At 36.7% G+C, this 21,663-nt stretch overlaps 1 protein-coding gene across 10 annotated transcripts in view; it reads right to left on the minus strand.

The window, feature by feature from the left end:
- The window catches only part of PHF21A (PHD finger protein 21A), a 124,543-nt gene that overhangs the window by 47,196 nt on the left and 55,684 nt on the right, over positions 1 to 21,663 (minus strand). The gene's annotated exons all lie outside the window — the stretch shown is intronic.

Below are 21,663 nucleotides of genomic sequence, written 5' to 3' on the forward strand. Positions count from 1 at the left end.
ATAAAACAGTTAAATGTATCCAGGCACTTAGGAAAAACTTCTCCTTTCCTCTGTCCTGATGTTTTTGCACTATTTGCAGGGGAAAAAAAACCACAACTGTCAGTACAATTGTTTCATGTACTAGAGACTTTAATCTTGACTAGGTCTTCTGTTTACATTATTAAGGAAAAATAAGCCTTTAAAAGGTGGAAGAGCTGAGTTAAACTGATATTGGTGAATGCAAAAAAGATTGAAAACATCAACCTTTTTATCCTTCAACTTAGGTTTGAACACGTAAGGAGGAATATGCTACAAAAAATTCAAGATAAAATTAGAATCCTGAAAAGGAAGTTTAAATAAGGAAAGTGCAAGGATGAACTTAGCTAAAAATACCAATGTAGTAATTAAGAAAACTTATCAGAACACATAGAATCAACAAATGCAACCATTTTTTCTGTTTCATCTCGACAAGAACGTTTCTCTACTTAAAACAGAAGCACCTTTTTAAAAAAGTGTGGAAACAGAAAGAACAGAGGTTTTAAAAATGAGAAAGCCAGATGTTGAACAGAGCACTCTACTAAATTGTTTTCCGGGATACTGTTGGAAATCACTGATTGAAGAGCCTTACTCCAGCAATCTTGTTTCAGGAAGCTACTGTTTTTGTTCCAGTACATTACTGACTTTCTGAGGTGTTATTAATAATTAAACTTTTCTTTTAAAATTACTCATTAATATTAACTTTGTCTAAGGTCTTCCTGGAACCTAATACTTTTAAGGAAAATGAACCAGTAAAAATACACTAACCACAACAGTTAAATAAAAGAATACATTTAATTTGAGAAATAATCTACTTCCTGTAAATTCACTTTCCACAATTCATCCTCAGCTATACAGCAATAAAGCTGTACAAAAGATGTTTTTAGCCTTCACTTTTTACACCTAAGAGAAATGGAAAAACAATGGCAATTTACCAACCCAGTCTCCTTCCCTACTTTTGCTTCCTCTAGACTAATAGAGAGATTAAGAAAGCAAAAACTGCAGTTAAAACCACTGTATAAAAGCCTCAAACCTAAAAGGATAGCAAAGTCATTTGTCACCACTTGCATGTGAGGAATAACCATAAGTGAACTGAATCCAAAGGCATTGTACAAGAGAAGTCAGTCTAGCTTCTGGAGCTACTCCATTCTTACTTTTCTAAACTTTTTTCCTATTGCCTAGTGCAGCAGAGCTCCACACTGTGGAACCAAATGCATCACCCTGGCTAATACACACAGACTCAGTGACCATGCTGGGGCAAGCTCCACACACTTAGGGGAGCTAACACAAAGGAAGTATTTATAACACCTGGAGTCCCATCAGTCCAAAACTGCCTGAAGGAAGTCTTGAAAAGAAAGAATGCCTGAAATCACATCTTTTCTGCACACTTAGGCATCTACCCACATTACTCGGGCAATGCTTGGCCGCACGTGTCCTTGTGGTTGGAGAACTTGGCCAAAAAGTGACAGATGACATTCATTTCCCCTTTCAGCTTAAGATAATACAAAAATACATCTCTTTTCCCCAAGAGCTTTCTAAGCCAAGGACACTTCTTATCTTCCCTTCTCTGCCTCAATGTAGAAAAAGAACCTAAAATTTACAGGGATAGAATGAGAAGGGAAGAGGAAGTATAAAGCAGAGGAATTTCTCCTGAGAGAGAATGCTGCACAAGCATCAGCATCTGTTTGCTTTAATTTTGTGTTTAATGTCACCAGATACCACACATATGAAGTACTCCCATATAGTCTGGCTTATTGGGACTCCCCCTCACCCTCTACTCCACTGCACACGAACTATAAAAATCCATCTTCTACCTTCATTCAGTCACTGCCACGTCTCCTCCTTTGGAGTGAATAAAGCTCTGCAAGACATCCTGGAGGCACATTCCTACCCAGACTCCATCAAGAATCACATGCAAGGGCTTCTGTCAGGTTTCAATTTAGTGGGAGGATTGTCTTAAAGCTCTACCTGAAAAAGCTAGGTGTTACCTACAGGTTTCATCTGCTTCACTTGATGAATCAATTAAGTCAATATCATTCCTTAGTCTTCCTTGGATTCATTTATTAACTTCTGTATCAAATAGTTCTAGCATTTTTATTTTACATTCTTCATGAAACACTGTGTACAAAGCAATGAAAAACTGGATACAGAATGTACTGAAGAGAACTCTTAGAAATTCTCTAAGATCACAACTCAAATTCTGGTCTGCAAAACTCCACCAACTATAAGCATAGAACAACTGTGTTGCAACATGCAAAGCATTAAATTGTTTAAAGCTGTTCAAATAAGTCTCAGAGTCTTTTTCTTTAAAAGCATTTTCTACCCTCAGTTGCCTCAGGAAAAAAAATTAAAATTAGGTTGTTATTTGTGGATAACTACACCTTAAGACTACAAATATTTTTCTTTGTTTCTTACAGAGAGGAAAAAATGCTACAAAAGATGACAGCTTCCAGCAAATAAGCACTGTCAGATGAGTCCAATGGGTTTTCTCATTTGCATTTTGCCTGTAACAGAGTTACTGACAGCTCTCACATAACACACACCACTAACTGCTGTTTTCCCCCTCCAAAAACCTTCTTTCCAAAGCAGAAAGGGGCCTGTCTGTACAGGATGGCTGACCAGTAGGGCATGAGAATTCTCTCTGCCACTCAAGCTGAGCAGCAGCAGCTGCTGTCCCTTCTCAATCTGTACTAAACTTCTTCTGAAATGTCTATCATATCCATTAATATTTTTTAACCTTTTCTAAAAGTACCTTTTCAAGTTCTTTTTCACATTGAAGTGAACTCCATACAGTATAAACAGAATTCACTTAAATCAGCTACAGAATTCCTAAACTCATATGTGGACTAGGAAAAATCCAAATGTTGCCTTTTGATAATTTATAGTACATTTATTGCATGTTTTGGATTCTGAAACACACTGTACTAAGACAACAGTTGCAGCAAAGACAACAGTTGCAGCAGAAATAACTGCAGTTCCCCAAACAAGGATAATGAATGTTTGTGTGTATTTATGCAGATGCTCTATGTAACTCCAGGTAGACAATGGGAAGGCAGTAGGAGCACCAACTGAATGCATGACAGCAGGACACCTTTCTTTTCTTCATCTCTAATAACCTGCAGGTGTCCAGTTTGCTTCTCACGGAGATGACAAATTAGAATAATATAGCTGAGTGCAAGGCACTGGCAAAAGTTACAAGACTTATCAGAACAATGTATCTGTATCAAAAGCACATGTCCACTGTAACAGGTTCCAAGTTAGAGCTACAAAAGAAGAGGGAGAGTAAGCAATAATTCAAAATTAAACTTCCAGAAATACACAGAGGCCAGTATTATCTATTTGAAAGTCAGCTCCTAGAGGGAATAATGTATTGAAAGCTATCTGCGAATATCAACATTTTCTGAAGTTTGAAGTATTGTTGTTGATACATCAACCAAATATTATTTTTTAAATGCCCAGTTTTGAAGTTCTCCACATGGCATCTGCTATGTCCTTGATGATTAAAAATTAATATGGTTTCTTTCTGAGCACATTATGACAGACACATTGTATTGTCTGAGGGCTACCGATTTTTCATTTTAAATAGTTGGCTTTTGCTTTAACTTCTTGAATATACAGAGAAAAGCCACTTCACATGTTTTTTAAAGCTTTCTAAAGCATTTCTGGAGTGTCAGCATTCTCATTTGCCACTAGAAGCTCTTTCTGATGAGCTCAGGACTTCGGCTTCAAATCAAGTTACATCAGAATGACATCAGCTGAATATTAATCAGGGTACATGCACAAACAGGTGTGACAAAACCATGCTGTGACTAAAATGTGAAATTCTAATTCATATCAGCTCCCCCAAAGACTATCCATTTAAGTCTATCCAATAAAAAAACCAGAAGAGACTATCGAACATATTGAAATGACAGAAGTTTTCAGTAAAAAAGTCATGCCTTGTAGAATCATCCTCTTGAAAAATCAAATGGCAAAATGTAAGCTATGAAGCTAGCATAATTCCAGCATGGAGAATTACACATTCACTTCTGGGTGCTGATGGCAAGGCTGTGGTTACATGCTGCTATTATCCACTGCTACATCACTGAAAAGTTCAGCCTAGTTGCTACTCATTTCTTCAGCTCTGCTGTTTCTGCTGTGGCTGGAATAAAACACACACATGACACAGGGAAGGCAAGGAGGCAGTCTACCAACCAACAGAACAGTAACAAGTTACAGCAACCTACAATATTGCAGAAAAGGCACAACACTGTTGACCTTTGCTTTTAACATACCTCTCTCCAGGCATGCAGATTAAGAGGTGAACAACCAGTGACACTGGATGGATAAAGTAGTGACATTATGAACCAAACAGATCATGTGGACAAAGAGAGACTTGGGCAATGCTGTTCCCTCTGTGACTCCTAGGCACAAAGATCTGTATGTGGTATACACTACCAGATGAATTAAATTAAAATCTAAGGGTACATTTTATTCATTAAGGTGCACAGTAAAGTTTGTGAAATTTGATTTTCATTTTTTCCTTTGAACATAAAGTTCTTCATTTAAACAGCTGAGTTTTAAACTTTTCTGAGTTTGTAATTCTTTTTAACTTTGTAGGATAAAAGCTGGTTTGCACTGCCAGCACTGAATCTATAAGAAAATGCAACAAACAGTCCCTAAAATGTTTACCTATTTTTTTTCTAACTCAGATCAATATAATTTTAAAGCAAAAACAAAACTAAACATACATTTATTCAAATCATGCACATATAGACTACTATGTCCAAAAATTTTTATTTCATGTTACTAGACATTATTGTTTTAATCTCTGACTATATTTTATGGAAAGGAGAATATTAATATTGTACCAGAACACTACACATTTAAAGAAGATCAGTACAAATATACTGAATGTATTGTGTATTTGAGGGGAATGGAAGTTTATCAAGGATTGATTTGCATTTAAAACAGATGTATTAAACAGAGAAGGATCATCTGATAAGACAAAACTGAACTGTTTTTAGTAAACATGTCCTTCAGGATTTTCTTCAGCTGCTTTTTACTTCTAGAGTAGGATAGAAAACATTTTAGGCATTATTGTTTTTCAGCTCTTTATGAAGCAATTATAAACCAAAATCAACTGAATACACATAAATTAGGAAATATGCTCTTTACCTGCAGAAGGGACTACTACTGTCATAATTCAACATATTTTCATGAGGCAGTTCATTTGAGTTCTTTAGGATGTAAGAAACAACCTTGTAGTGTTTAATATTATCTTTATTAAAATTAGATTTATTCAAATTGAAGCAGGGCATGACATTGATTTGCAATAATTTTAAGTAGGTGCATTTTAAAATAAAAGGAGATATTTAAATGAACAATCTTTTTTCTTGGCTTTTTTTTTGTTTTAATTATCAACTGCTAACTACTCATCATCAAACAGTACACATTTATTTATAGGATGAACCAGAGAAATACCTAATAAAGCCCAGTAATACTGTTGGCAATATTCAGGCCTTTATATAATGTTTACAAGCATAGTTAATCTTCACAATAACCTTGTAATGTTGGTAGGGAGTAAAGTATTCATTATTCTTTAACTTCACATATGGGAAAACTGAGACACAGAGATTAATTTAGAAACAAAAATCAAGTATAGGTCCCCCAAATGCAGTGTCAAGGCCTAAACAAAAAAAGACTAATTTTAAAGGCGCTAAAATCAATAAAAGCAGATGGGGCTCTGAGCCAGTGAAAACAAGTTTTCTCCAGGAGTATGACTTTAGACATTTGGCACTGTGGGCTAACATTTTTATTACATTATAATATTGTATTATTATTACTATTATATTTTTGAATTTTATTACATTCTTTTCTATAATTAATGAAATGGGTGTCCAGTTCTGTAGCATGGTTGCCAGGTCTTGTTACAGTGTCGAGGCTGTTATCTTACCTACATTTTTCTAATAATTAATTACAACTAGGAATGTATGTCATTTCTTCCAATATAGAAATACAGAGAGGCCTTTATTTAATACTGTGTAGAATATAGAATTGTATAGTGTGCCAATGCCACCTTTGTTAGAATTACAGCAACCAAAGCACCAGCCTGGGACCATTTTTGCTTTGCTTTTAACATGAAGCAGGACAAAGCTGGCTCCAGACTTGCAAGAAGAGGACACCTTCCTGCATGGATTTCTATGGTTCAGAAGTAGAAGGACTACAATTGCCTCCTTTGGCTATCCTGATTATTCACCACAGGAAAATGCTATATGTTATGCCATATTAGCTCAAGGTAAATAACTTCCTAGCAGGACATCGGTGCTCTTAATTTGTCTTCATTTCCCTTTAGGGCACAGCATTTTTTTCTAATAACCAGTGAAAAAGTTTTTCTCAGCTGCAATCTTACAGATCTGTTTTGATTTTTGGAACAAAACCTGACCTTGCTTTGGCTCAGCATTTCCACTGCAACTTGAGTTTATTCCATCCCCCACAAACAAAAAGTTTGTTAAAATAATTACAGAAGGAACACTTCTTTGTGTGTGCTGAGGGAGGAGCAGTGAAAGGAAATATATTCCAACGCGCAGCTGACTTATGTGAGCACACGGAAATGAAAAATACACGTACTTGCCCAGAGCTGATCTGGTCTTTGTTTCTGGGCTGGAACAGATTTCTGCCAGGGACATTAAAATCCAACGAGGAAAGATGGTGCAGTAGCAGAAAGATGACACAAGGTGGTGATCACTGAAGCACGGAGGAGAGGAAAGGAAGCAGAAAGCCTGGCTGGGGAACGCCATAAAATGGAGATGTTGGCTCCAACCGTTACATCTGTCTATCGGGCAGGGGATGCTCTAATGGAAAGCACTTCCTTTGAATCTAAGCCAAAAACTTAAAAGCATCAGCACAGCTGTCTGCATTGTGTTACTTTAGATTTCAAAAGGGGAGGACAAAAATCCAGAACTACCCCCTGGCTCAGTTCACAAGCTCCACCAGTTTTCTCTGGTTGTGCCTGGAAACTCCTACGAGCACACAAGCGAACTAAGCAGACACATACACACAAATGTGTGGGAATACTCCCCAGAGAGTATGCCTTTGGAAAAGGGCATGTGTTGGACACCTGGAATTCCAAACACTAACTGCCAGCTTAAAACATCAGAAAAATTATGTGGGTCAAAATGCCTTAAAATAAAAGTGGGGAAACTGAAATACCAAGATCTACCAGAAAGCCTTTTACCAAAAAAGGTTTATAGAAACCAGAAAATAAGCAAAAAACCCATACAGAAAAAGAAGGGAAAATGTAAAAAATAATGCATTTCACTTCTGGTGTGATTGAAGCGGTTACTAGAGGCAAACATGTAACCTTGAAAGGTAAAACTCACCCCTCACAAACTGTAGGAGGAAGCATAATTTATGACAGATGAAATGAAAGATGGAAATAAGAAGACACAAGAGGAAATGTGAACCGAAAAGAGCAGAGCTACACCAGCAATACCAAGGCATTCCTGAAACACATCAAAGCAGGAAGTCACCAACCTGATGGGCTGCCGAGGAATCAATGGATGGCTAATGTCAAAAATTTTCAGAGAAATCAAAACTATGGCTTTGTGACAGGTCTTCTTCACAGAGGATTAATATATGCCTATAACTTTATTTTTCATATATCTTGATATGATTAGGGAGGTGGCAAAGAGATGATGTTGGAATCAAGATGATAAAATAACAGGAGAAATAGGCACTGAACACATATATAAAATACCATAAAAGTATGAAGGAATTTAATATGAAGGACTTGAGAAAGTGACAGAAACAGGCATTTTATATACACTACTAGACTAAAACATCAATACTATAACTATACTAACAGATGCAAAAAGAAATCCTAGAAATTACAGCTTAACCATCTTTTCTTCAGTGTAAGTAATTTTGCTTAGCTCAGACAAGCCAATCAGCAATGACATAGCAAAATCCATCAATATATCTGATATTGAAAAACTGGAATGTTTCTTTGGGAATCTCAGTTTTTGCACAATGTAAAAAATATTTCATAAAAAAGCAAAGATACAATACAGAAATGATACTGCACTGTATGAATTAGCAGTAGGCTGAGGATCCAGAGCATATATTCTCTTGATTCTGATCTCAGAAACAACCAAAGTGTAATTAATTCAGTAACAGACAACACAAATATATAAGATTTAGAGAGATTTTCATATGAATTAGGATTACATAATTGATTCAGATAAAATTGAGTGAATAAACGCTACAGAAAAAACTAAGTCCTCTTAGCCCTTTTAAAAACTGAACAGCAAAGGAACATTGAAAAAAAAAATATATAAATAATGCTTAGGAAAATAAACTAATTTGGTTTAATAACTTTTAGAACTCATAGCACAAGGTAGTGTAGTGAAGATCTTGCATTCATTTGTCTAGGTATGGGCACCGTTATGTAAAGAAAAGACTTTCTACCCTTTTATTTCCCATTTGTCCCCAAAAGACAGAAAGTCTAATTTTTCTCAAGGGTTAAGATACCAAATCAATTGTGATTTCATAGCATATTTTGAAAGCAAGAAAGCTAATTACATTATTTCAATATATAAAAATATTTTACCTGTCTCCTTGTCAGGAGTACTCCAAAGAGCAGATCAGGTCAAGATGAAATGCAACACTGCAAACTGCTTAGGTGTATATCAGCCTGGTTAGAAGAATCTTATTGTGAAACAATCCCAAATGTAAAAAACTGAGTTTTTTAAAAGATTTCTGAAGCTTGCCAGAGTTTCACAGTAAAGGAGCTCGGCCTACTGGCTGGGTGGGAGGCTGGAGAGATTTCACCTCTAAGTGAAATCAAATCAGTTGGTGAAACTTCTGCATATGAGTGGTGAAACAAGTCACTTGGGCTCTGTGCCTTTGTGTGTTATACAGACACCTATGCAGAAATCACCTCCAAGTGGAATGAATGCCTGCCATTATAGTTCCCCCATGTGACTTATAAATGGAATTGCCCTAGTGCTTAAAAAGGTACTTTTAAGGCATTACCACAGCATGTGTTTAAAAGGTCAATTAAAAATAAGGAAAAAAGGAAAACATGAAACAAGATGGAAACTGTTACAGACCCATTTTCATATGCAGCCAAGATTTGTGTGATGTTCAATGTTACCTAACATTGTCATTTCAGATGGCATTCAGGACATGTAAACAAGCCGTACTACTCCAACAGGTTTGATTCATACAAAAATTCAATAACAAACTGCTAAACAGAGCTTCTTTATATGAAAGTACTACTACATCCAAAATTATTTAAAACACTGAAAATTTAGTTTGGTCCAACTATTTAATTTCTTTAGAATGTGAAGAATATGCATTGCTTTAAAAACAAATTGCTGAACATGTATATACAACCAATCACCACTGGTGTGTGATGTGTTAGAGCCCAGCAGAGCACTCTAGCTCTCAGCCTGCCCGATTATAAATAGGCTGCCAATCCAGGCAGCAGCAGCAGCAGCAGCAGCTGTCTCTCATCATTCTGCTTTCTCCCTCCATTTCTATTAGATTTCTAACATAATGTAGTGATTTCTGCATATTTCCTCCACATTTTGCAATAGGCGTGACAAGCACAAATACATTTGCTTTTAAGATTATTCACAATGAACACAATTCTCTGCTAACCTGTTACTGTTTACCTGATTTGTATATGTGCACACACTAACTAGGCCTGTACATTTGCATTGTTTGCTATAAATTAAATGTTTAGTGCTATAATTCAGCTGTCTTTAAAGGAACAGCTGAACTGACTGTGCTACAAGACACAGGTAAATAACATACACATGCCTGAACACTGAAGCCAAGCCTGCAGCAACAATCACAAGATGGTGGCTGTCAGAGAACAATTCTTAATACAAAAAAATATGACATGATCTCTGGTTTTACATTTTCTTGCATGAAGTCTTTACACTGTTTCCACTTGAACACTTACTTTCTGTCCTTAGAAGTATTTTCTCTTGACTATAGAAAAATTACTATGTCAGACAAGTATTACTTTTATCTCACCATGTTGACAAAATTGTATGTTCACATAGCACTATATCAGACTATGTTTTTATAAGTTGTATTTTTAAGACAAAGTACACAAGTGAAAACTTTCTTGAAGGGCTGTTAATGATTATAATGCTGCAAGTAATTGGGGATGCAGTCACAATTCTTCTTCTACGCATTCCTTGGTCAAAAAGTTCAAAGTCCAGTTGGTTTAGTGACTATTTCAGTAAAGGCACATTATTTCATTTCAATACACACATGTGTTATTGAACAGTCTTTATTTCAGAAAGTTCAGTGTGATCAATTTAAAGATTGTATTTCCTACTGCACATTTCCTCTAAAATACTGAAATAAACATGTACAATACAACTTCTGGTGTTTAAAGTTCAAAAAAGCTGGAAGAAGATGCTCTCAGCAAAAAACATCAGAACAAAGACATTGATCAGGCTTAATCTTATATTTTCCTCCTTTTAGAGCAACACAGGACAGAGTTGTATGCTTCAGACTTTTGTAGACAGAATCCTACTGTTGTACCAATAAAAAACCAAACATAAAACCCCAAGACCCAGCTACCTGCACTCTTACATCAATCTCAAGAAGATCATGCTGAATTCAAATTTTCAGTAGCTGCCAAAATTTTACCATGACTGAAGTACCAATACAGGTGACACAGACAAGTAAAGAAATAATGAGCAGAACTTTTCACTTGTTCTTCAAGTTTTGTCAAGTATTAAAAAGTATAGATTCCTATTCCTGCCCAGGTTCTTACTGATACTACACAGAAACTCATTACTAATCTTTGCAAGCATAATACAAATTCTGTGGTTACACCTGCCTAAACCCATTGTACAGCACTGGAAAACAAACACCACACTGGTTGGTTACTTTCCATCATCTTGAGCTCCAGCAGAAACCATCTCATAATCCTCATTCCTACCTCTATGTTCTAATCTTCTGCAGATTAGAAAAGAAAACTTGAGGCCACTTAGTCCCACGTTTTGTCACTATCAGCTTCTAAGGCATTTGAAGTACTTGATTAGCTGAGATGCTGCAAGATGTAACTGCTGCTGGTAATGCCTCAAATGATTCTAGACATTTTTACAGAAGAGTATCTGTCTAGGCACTTAAAGGGAGCTGGTAATATGAGCAGCATACAGTTTATAGATACAGCAACAGAAGTTACAGAAGGAGGAATAATAAACAGGAAAGACTTTTCTTTAATAAAACCCAGCTCAGCTCCACAAAAGCAGCTGAGGAGTGTGCTGTTAAAAGGGACTTGAAGGTGGGCGATCTAAGCACTTGTGCAGGTGAGTCCTGGGAGGTCACAGGATGTATAGATGGTAACATGGAAGATGACATGGAAGTAACTGCCTAAGCAGTGACAGATGGGTGTGTGGGAACATTAAAGAAGTGGAGCGAGTGGGGGAGAGACAGGAAACTCATCGAGGAACATAAGTAAGGAAGGGCAGAATTATATAGAACTTTGAAAGTACTGAAAAGAGCTCAAATCTGATGCAAATATGGGTGGTGAACAGTAGGGGGAATGCAAAAATAAGAGTGACAATTAAATCAGCAAGCAGGAAGCATTATTTTAACAGCTACATGTTAGGAAGTGAAAAAAGTCTCTATTCCTTCTGTCATAATAGACATGTCTAGAACAGAGCTGAAGATAGTGCACTGGTTAAGACAAGGCATGAAATAAGGCTTGCTCATAGGGATTTAAAAAAAAAAAACAAAACATGTCTTAAGATGCTAAGAAAGCAAGCACCAGATTTATACCTGACCTAGATGACTACAACCAATGGAATGAACATGCTAAAAAAAAAAAAAAGTCTAAAAATTGCACACCTGAATAACATAGAAACTGAAGACTGTATTGTCTGTAGCAGAAAATGAAAGCTAAGAATTAGAGACAGAAAGAGGACAAGAGATGAAACTTTGGCCTCACTGAAATAAATATGAAAATGTACATCAGCTTCACTGCTATCTGGATTTTAAAAAATGAGATAATTCTGGCCATTTTTCAGCTGATGACATGGTATCTGACAAACACTGTGTGAATAACCGCCTAATACTGGAAAATGGATCTGGAGATATCATGGAGAAACAGAATAAAATACAGTTTCTTAGCACATTTATATTAGTAAGATCTCATTAAATAACTGGGAAAGAGTCAAGAGATTATAAAAGGAGTTAATTTTTTTTTTGCCTTGTATCATCTCAATATCAAACCTCAGATATTTTTCACTATTTACATTCTAATTTTAAAAAGGACTACTTCGTTTAATTAACTAATTTTACCAATGTTTCAAAACAAACAGATCTGTATTTGTACCACTGCAATAAAAGACTGAACACTGAAAAATTTTGCAAAATGTTTGCTCCACATTCTTTTCCAAAACACTGTAGAGCCTGGCTATAGTTTTATACTTCTTTACACCTGCTGCAATCTTTAGAAAATAATTTCAAAGTTAAATAAGGACAAATTTTCCACAATGGTCCAAATGACTACAAAGTCTATTTTTCATTTGCACAAGTTGAGTAGATACTTGAAAGTCTGGACCTTCATGGAGGTAAGCAAGTCCTAACTTTGGAGATTTATTCCATTATTCCTCTTAAATATGAAATAGACAAAGCCAGGCTGTCTGCAAATAAAGTATATTTGAGAAAGAACTAAGCCCCACAAAAATCAAAACTAACAATTTATTCCACAATTTTAAAAAACCCCAAAACATTATTAAAAGCAATTTTGTTTAGACAACAGTTCCTGTGTTTGCAGCACACATATCAGAATCAATAAAGCAGATTAGAAATTTTTTTTTTTTTACATAATAGGATGCAACAGAAAAGTTGGCAAAAAACTTAGCAAATAATGTTATTACATTAATTGCCTGGTTTAAATACTCTTAAAGATGTTGCTAATGGTGTGTTTCCAGGATTTTGCTTTTACTTTCACTTTTACATATGGACTAAATACCTAAGCTACACACTTGCTTTTCATTCCCAATATTCTAAGGCAATTTTTCACCAATTCAGTGAGTATTCACCCCAAAGAGAACTTCAAGAACTGGCTCTATTTTCTAGCTAGCACCTTTCCAAAAGTGTCTGAGTCTCATTTCTGGATAGAGGAAAATTGACAACAGGACCAGTAAAAATGCTTAAGAACACAACCACTTCTACCGACCTGCATTTTTACATTAATGAAAGACAATTTATGCCTTACATGATCATTAACAATAATAATTTTTAAATACTCACAAAGTTCTGTCATTGGTGTAGAACACTGTCACCTTTATTCTATTTGACATCTTTAAGAGTTAATTATCAATACTGTTCAGAATGGCTGCAGGGAATTCTGCCCCAAAGGCTGCTTTGCTCAGCTTCTCCATGGTTGGAGCATGTTTCTGGATTCTCCTCTGGACTGCATCCATTTCAAGATCTATAGTTTCATCTTCTCTGACAACAGGGGTAAATTTTTTATTTAAAAGATGAAAGGCAGCTTAGAGTTGAATTATTTTATTTCTTAGTGATATTCAGAAAATACAAGTTTTCCTTGGGATTCTTGATTCTGTACCAATTCAAGTGAACAGAAAATGTATTTACTGATGAGAATAAAATCTGGGGAGGTGCTGGAATATGCTACACATTGTACTAAATAATTAGCAATACACAAAGATAAATTCTTTGATACGTTAATTTTATAATGTAAATATTCTGGTCCGTTTGGCAGAGCAGACTTTTTGTAAGTTATAAAAGCTAAATAAAAATTTTGCAAACTTTTATTGTCAAATACTGCTGAATCCATCCACATAGAATTTATTCAATAAAATTTGTTAATTTCTGCTTCATTTCAAGACAAATTCAAACAAACTTTTAAAGTTACTGTTTGGTAACTTTGATTTATGTTTTTAAGCTTTTTACTTTACTGAACCTGCTTTAAAAAGCAGGAAAATATTTGTTGAGACCATTTTTTGATCTAGAACTTCTCCTCATAAATTGAAATTAAGACTGCCATTTTAAACAACAAAATAGCCTGTCCTTCTGTAAAATTAGCTAAGTAGTGTAGAAAGGTATCCTTAGAATTGATCAGAAGTGAATATTCAATAGTAACCAATGACACAAGGGCAAGAGAGTGAGCATAAAACAGCAGTGCTTATGGCATCTAACTCTCCTGTGAATTTTGTGACACATGTATAGTGTATTTAGCAGTCCATCATATGCATCAACAGGTAAACAGGTCAGGTTTTCAATTAAAAAAAAATTGAATATCATTTTCTGTGCCATTTTTATTCTGATGTTCATGAGTGGTCTCAAGTACACCAACATTTCCTGAACAAGCAGTGTAAATTGATGTGCAAGTTAGCCATTCCAAGCACTGCACCTATTAACCTACAACTTTTCTACATTTAGTTCACACACACAAAAAAAAAATCAGTCAATAGAACAGAGGATAATTCTGTTCCAGAACCACACCTCTTCACAATCTGATGCCATTGTAAACACCAACTTACTACATTGATTTTGAGATACGAGACAGGACTGAACGGGCACTCAACATTCAACCTGTTCCTTCCCTCCACTGACAGGGCAACAACCAGCAACAGAAATACCTTGGCTACTTTAAGGCAGAGCCCTACCTGCAGAGCTGCCACCCACTCATTCTTTTTGTGTCCTTCCAACAAAGAAAATAACTAAAATCCATTGCCTTCTAAGAGCTTCTCCCAGAGCAAAGGAAAGCCATCATTAAAGAGAAATAGACAAACCAAAACCAAAGAACCAGGGGAGGACATGAAAATTTCACTTTTTTTCCTGAAGAAGCTCAAAACTTTCTAAGATTAAGTAAATATGTCAGAGTGAAGATCACCAGCAGTAGATGAGACTATATTTTCTTCCCTTCCACACTTCATTTTACAGCAAAATGAAGCATGAAAGTATGTTTCAGATTCACATGTGAAACTACTGAACATTAAGACCTTGTCCTAAATAGGTGTTTATATTTGCAGGCTCGTCTACGCAGATGGTTCTCCACCTACACACATCTAGACGGTGTCCAGACACTATGGCACTGTACCAAACCAATGAGATTGTAACAGAATTTGCCCTTCCTTGTGTATGACCAACCAAAGTAGCTTATAATAGTATTTTGTCCCTATTGCATAGGAGACAATTTAATACTTCAAAGGACCACACAAACATTAACAAATTGATCTAGAAAGTCTTTGTTAAGTTAGTCTACAGAAGTAAATTCTACAAAGCAGAAATTTTACATTCTACAACTCTACAAGTGGAACAATTCTTGTGCTTTCATTTCATGGACTAGACAATAAAATCTTCATTTTATGTGACTTCCAACATAAGTACTTCTAAATGAATTAGTTAAAGTGAGAAAGAAAACAGCAGAACAAGACGAGCTAAGCCTATACCATAATATATTGCTTCTCTCCATTTGCAGCCTTCTTCATTTGGCTGTGAATGAGCTCTCTCCTCTCCATGTGTGGATCTGTCAAGGCATCTAAGTTTCAGGAGAATACATCTACAAACACTGCCACACAATTCCCCAGGTTTGATATAGTATTAAATACACACAATAAAAAGTGCCAAAAGATTAATTTCAAAAGAAAATACCAACTTTCAAAAATCAGCAGTTTTTTGTTCCAGGTCTAATATGAATATTTATATCTAAAAGCAATGATGCCAGAAGCAAGCATTATAAACAGCATTACTGATGTGAGCATTCCACTTCAGCATCCTGAAGGACATTCCTCTAATAATTTTCCTAGCCCTCAGAACTATAAATTGCAGATTAGGTGGCTACGTGTGAGGAAAACAATGAAAAATTAATCTCTCTTAGAACCATTAAATGTGCATTTAATGATTTATATCAGGCCATTTAATAATTGAATTTGCAGTAAATCAAGGGAACTGGGCAAGTTTGGGTTAGTTGCTAAAGGCTTTAAACATGTTTCCATCTTTGCCATACATTAACAAACCTTTCTCTCTGGGCACTGGGGTTCAGGCCAGCATAAACTTACCACTATTGCACTGACTGAAACCCATTTCAAACCTGAGATCAACTGCTCAAGGACAGATTGATTCTGACAACTTTAAACGCATTATACTTGAAGACAAGAAGCTGAGAAACATCACATCCTACCCAAATCTCCACCCAAAAAAAGTTACATCAAGACATTTTTTCTATCTAGATTACGCCTTATTTAAATTCAGCAGGAAGTAAAACTAGTTTGCTAGTTTTTGATCAGCATTCTTTGAACTATCACCCTGTCGCAAGAAGCTTTAACAAAGTTGCAGTTCCCCCAGTTTAATACTAATGCACATTTGTTTGCTAAGTATGTGCTGTTAAAATGTTGTGTCTTATAATGTTTAAATTTACAATTAGCTAGAATTGTTTTTAACTGCTTTTGTTGGGAGATGAGCAGGGATCCTGCAGAAGCTCTCTCTTTCTTCCCTTCCTTAAATTCACTATTTAAGTAATGCACTGGCACAAACATTACTGTCTAGTGAAATAGCTCCTATCACCTTCCATTTTCCCCTGAAAGACCAGAATACATCTGAAACTTTTTGCACATATGATTTTCCACATACAAAGGATTTTTTAAAAATACAATCTTTAAAAAGATATTATTTTAGAAATTAGAAGACATAGCATTTATACACAGCTATATGTGTAGCTATATCGACAGCAATGTGCTTCCATGTCCATGCCCATGTGTGTAGCATCAGATCACTTATATTCAATAGTAATGTACCTCTTTGCATACACTAGGTAGTTTGTAAACAGAAATTAATGTATCTTCAGCTACTTAGTCATTTGATGAAATACTCTGAGCCATGTTTAATTGATCAGGGATCTGGCACACAGAAGCAAAAGGCTTTTGTAAGTACATCCAGTGAATGACAGGAAAGTAGGAATTAGAATTCAGAGCAGTTCCTAACTTCCAGACTATGATTTATTTTTTTTTTACCTACTCACTGAACAGAACGTGCTGCAAATATGTTCTGCGAAGAGAGAATATGGTGAAATAGTAAGAGGAAAATACAGATGGTAGACAGCTTTTTCTCCTCCTCTTTTTTGTTTTAAACTTCATAATACGAATGACCAAAACTGTATTCCCCCTGTCCTTTCATGAGTACCCTCTCAGTTCCTTCCTCCTTCCAAACAACTGAAAATCATCCTCTGAGCAGCTGGGATGCTTTAGGGTGAACAACACAGATCAGCATATCATAAGTGTAATTAAATTTTAAACCAGCCTTTTAGGGAGCACTAGTTAAACAGAAAGCCCTTTGTATTTTTATCACTTCAACAGAACTAGAAATCAAACTTTCAAATCTGATTATCCCTGGTGTGAAGGTTTTCCACATTACAGAGCATCCATGTGCCTTTCTGCACAGCCACAGTGTGCCAATGTGCCCTTTTTCATAGAATGAGGAGGCACCTCCTGCCTCTTTTTAGTAAAACTCTTTTGACTCCTTCTCAGTCAACTGTGCAAAATGTGGAAGCATTCGCAGATGGGATGAAGACGCATGTAAGTTACAGGAAAACACTGCAGATCTTATGTTATTTATTGTGCATCCTTAAATACAGACTGACATCTGCCAGCTCACAGTAAAGTAAAACTCACATTTGAATCCACATTTCCAGTAAGCAACCTAGTCAAGAATTAAATTATGTCACATAATATGTATATGTATAGAAAGTAATGGGACTCAGAATAAATGTTTACATGCAAAGGCCAACCCTGTTAGAGCAAGACAGTCCCCATAGCCAATGTCACACACAGGAACCAAACAACCAGCAGCCACAGCTGGCCCTGCATGAATGTGCAGGTAGTGCCACTATCAACACAGCAGAGACCAAAAGGAAAGCTTTGGTGGAAATCTAAAACAAGGCTACAACTCACCCTTCAAGCTGGGCAGAAGAAGGGCTTTCATTTCCACATCACCACATCCCTGAAGGTGAGCTAAGCACTTTGTATATCAATGCTGCAGTTTGCTAGTAAGACTGGCATGCAGATTGAAGCTGGTGTGAGCAGGATACTCTTGCTATATCCCAGTTACTGTCTTCTTCAGGTAACAAAGTACTTACTATTTGCTGATTGGGTTTCAGGCCCTAGCACAGCTTTCTTTGGTGTTTTATACAGTAAGTGGTATGTCCTTCCCAGGTTTATAACTTGCCTATCCTTCCAGATACACGATGGAAAGAAACTACAAAAAGCCATTAAAATGTATCACAATACAATGACAATGTTATTCAAAAGTGGTCGATTAAAAAGATGAGTAAAAAAAAATACTGACCAATATTTAATGGAGAATCTGCTGCAGCAGCTGAGTTTCAAAGCATGACAAATTCAGTGAAAGTTTGGTGTGTGGATTTTTATAGGAGTTTGTACAGAAATAGGACTCTGAAAACTTCTGAGAACTAGGTTAATTCTGCAATAAAAGTACGCACCAAAAGAATGATTTTATTTCTTTCATTAAATTTCATTAAACACAAGCAGCATTGCTACCATTTTTACTGATTTCCCAGAGTTTGCACCTTGTCGTCTTCTGGGATGGCATGCATCTGTATTTTAAGAGCACAAGTCAGTCTTTTAACAGTTACTTGTATAAGATTATTAGTTACTAGAGAGTTTTCAAATGCTTGAAATCCTGAAGAACATTTCTAGGTTATTAAGTTTTCATCTATTATTGTTTTTTCCTAAAGTAACAGCTTAAAAACTGACTAGTTACTACATACAATGGTAAGCTGTGCCTTTCTATAGTTACCTATCTTACCAGAAATCCCCAATTTCTGCAAGCTTTACTAGCATTCAGCATGACAGACTATGAAGCCACATGCTACCCCATTGCTACCCCATCATCTTTCACTGTGTTTCTTGGAGGCTCTCTCCCTCTGTATAGCCTGCACAAGATTTTGTGTTCTGCAGTCAATTCACACACCTCACTGAACAGCAAGAGCACATATCTAGGCCCACAGCAGGGGGGTTAATTAACTGTATAAGGGACAGAGCTGCCTCTAGAGTTATCTTTTACATGTATACAGAGAATAAACTGAGCTGACACTCAGGGGGAAATGCAGTAAGCTTTGCACTCCTCACTTTCTCATAAAACTACACTAATTTTAAAAAATGAATACAAGTTTAGCAGCAGCTCTAGATTACACTTGAGTAAGAAAGATCTCATCTGAAACACTGACAAAGGAAGACTCAGTTTGAGACTCTTTTCAGGCTGGAATAAGACCTTGCAGATGGACAAATGAAAACATTTATCTCTTTGTCATAGTGCCTGTTCAGATCTACTGCATTTAATAAAGGTTGGATGCACAGGAGAGAGGCATTGGTTGATTACTTTCACATTAAGTTAGCAGACAATACAGTAACAAAAAGCATTTGCATACAGCACCCCTCCTTTTGGTATTAGTGCCAGCAGAGCTGCAGCAATGTTAATGCCCTGGAAAAGTTTTAGAAAAAAAACATGAGCGTTTTCAAAACATCTTCCTAAAACACTGCAATGGAGGGGGCTTTCCATCCCGGGAAAATAAATTGTCAAACATACAAGTGAATATATTAAGACTGATGGCACATGCACTGAGATCAGACAGGGATACTAAGTAATACAAATGGGAAAACAACTTATACTTCCATTCAAATAATGCAAGCCCAGCCAATCAATCCTTTTGGGAGAGTGGCATCACTCTGTATTCATGAAGTACATATGTGCTCTGAGCAGGAGGTTGTACTGGATGACCTCTGTAGCTCCCCTTGTACCTACAGATTTCAACTTACCTCATCAAAACACCAATTTTGGTATCAGCCCAGAATGAACATTAGAAAAATAAAACTTGCATTATATGCTCTTGAGTATAGCCCAAGCCTGAACTTCTCCATCTTTTTCACTTTCCTGTCTCATAATAATCTTATTTCTTACCACTGAGGCATAACTCACTTCCAAGAAGCATCCTACAGGAGCTTGTGTCTCCAGAGTCAAGCTATGTGCTCTATTAACAGTGCACTTTGAGGAGGGTGAAATAGAACAAAGATAAACCCCAGTCAAAGCATGTAACAAAGCCTACCCCCACACAGTGAGCATCTCTGAGATGATCTGTGATATCTAGACTTTTTGACAATGGAAAGAGAATTTTCTTCACGTTTCTCTTTTCATTGTAGTTGTTGTGGTAGCTTGGTAGGGTAGGAAGGAGTTTTTGGACTGGTTTTAATCACCGTTATGTTAGTCTTTGTCATTTACAATTCTTTCCTTGTGGACCCAGCTGCTAGTTTGCTCAGGAACATCCTGACTGCATCAGCACATAGCATGTTAGAAGCTTCACAATGTTTTTCCTTCTTACCCCATATCCTACTACCATTTAAAGCAATTATGATGTGGAATTTGCAGGGTGCAGAGGAGCAGAAAACTCAGAAGCTGTCCTGCTTGGAAAAAGCAGAAAGACCTCTTCTAAGTGCCTGCCCCAAAAGGTAAATTTCAATTAAATCAAAATGCCCATATTCTCATGCTTTAGCATTCTTTGAGTTTCTTGAGCACTTTTTTTAATGATCAAGGGATAAATGTCCTAAGAATAACTGCAACATATTAGCCTAAAATGATGCTCTACAACATTGGACTGAAGTTAACATCTAGAATTCTTGATTCTGAATGTGATTTTGCTAAGTCATAATTCTAACTTTCTCTTAGACTCCGCTACACCTTGAAACATAAGTGCAAAAAAGCTGTCTTCTTCAGTAGCTCGATCACTACTTAAATTTAAAGTCTAAAAAAACACCAAAGTCATCTCCCCTGTGGTGGTTTGACCTTGGCAGGACACCAGGTGCCCACCAAAGCTGCTCTGTCAACCCCCTTGTCAACTGGACAGGGGAGAGAGAAAATATAGTGTCATGGGTCAAGAAAACAACAGGGAGAGATCACTCACCAGTTACTGTCACGGGTAAAATTGACTCAACTTAAAGAAATTAAATTTAATTTACTACCAATGAAATCAGAGAAAGATAATTAAAAGCAAAATCAAAACTTAAAAACACTGTCTCCTCCCCCCCACCCCCTCCTGGGACTTAATTTTATTCCTTATACTCTATCTCCTTCTGCCTTGAGGAGCAGGGAGATGGGAATGGGGGGTTATGGTTAGTCTATCAAATGTAGACTTTGCTGCTGTTTCCTCCTCAGGAGGAAGACTCCTTCCCTTGCTCCAGTGTGGAGTCCTCTCCATAGGAGACAGTTTCACAAACTTCTCCTTCCCATGGGCTACAGTGCATCACAAACTGCTCTGAGTAAGACGCTTTCTTGGGGTGCAATCCTTCAGGACTGCAATGCTCCAGCATAGCTTCCCTGTGGGGTCACAAGTCCTGACAGCAAATCCACTCCAGCATGGGATCCCTTCTCCTCAGGTACTGCCTGTCTTCAGGGCTTCTCTAGGCTCCAGCAAGGGCTTCTCACAAGGTCACAGTCTTCTTTCAGGCCTCCACTTGCTCTGATGTGGGCTTCTCCACAGGTGGATCTCTGCTCCACTGGACACTTCCATGGGCTGCAGAAGCACAGCCTGACTCACCATGCTCTGCACCAAGTACTTCAAGGGAATGCTTGCTCCTGCACCTGGGGCATCTTCTGCTC

This window comes from Melospiza georgiana, chromosome 6, assembly GCF_028018845.1.
Source record: "Melospiza georgiana isolate bMelGeo1 chromosome 6, bMelGeo1.pri, whole genome shotgun sequence".
Taxonomy (NCBI): Eukaryota; Metazoa; Chordata; class Aves; order Passeriformes; family Passerellidae; genus Melospiza; species Melospiza georgiana.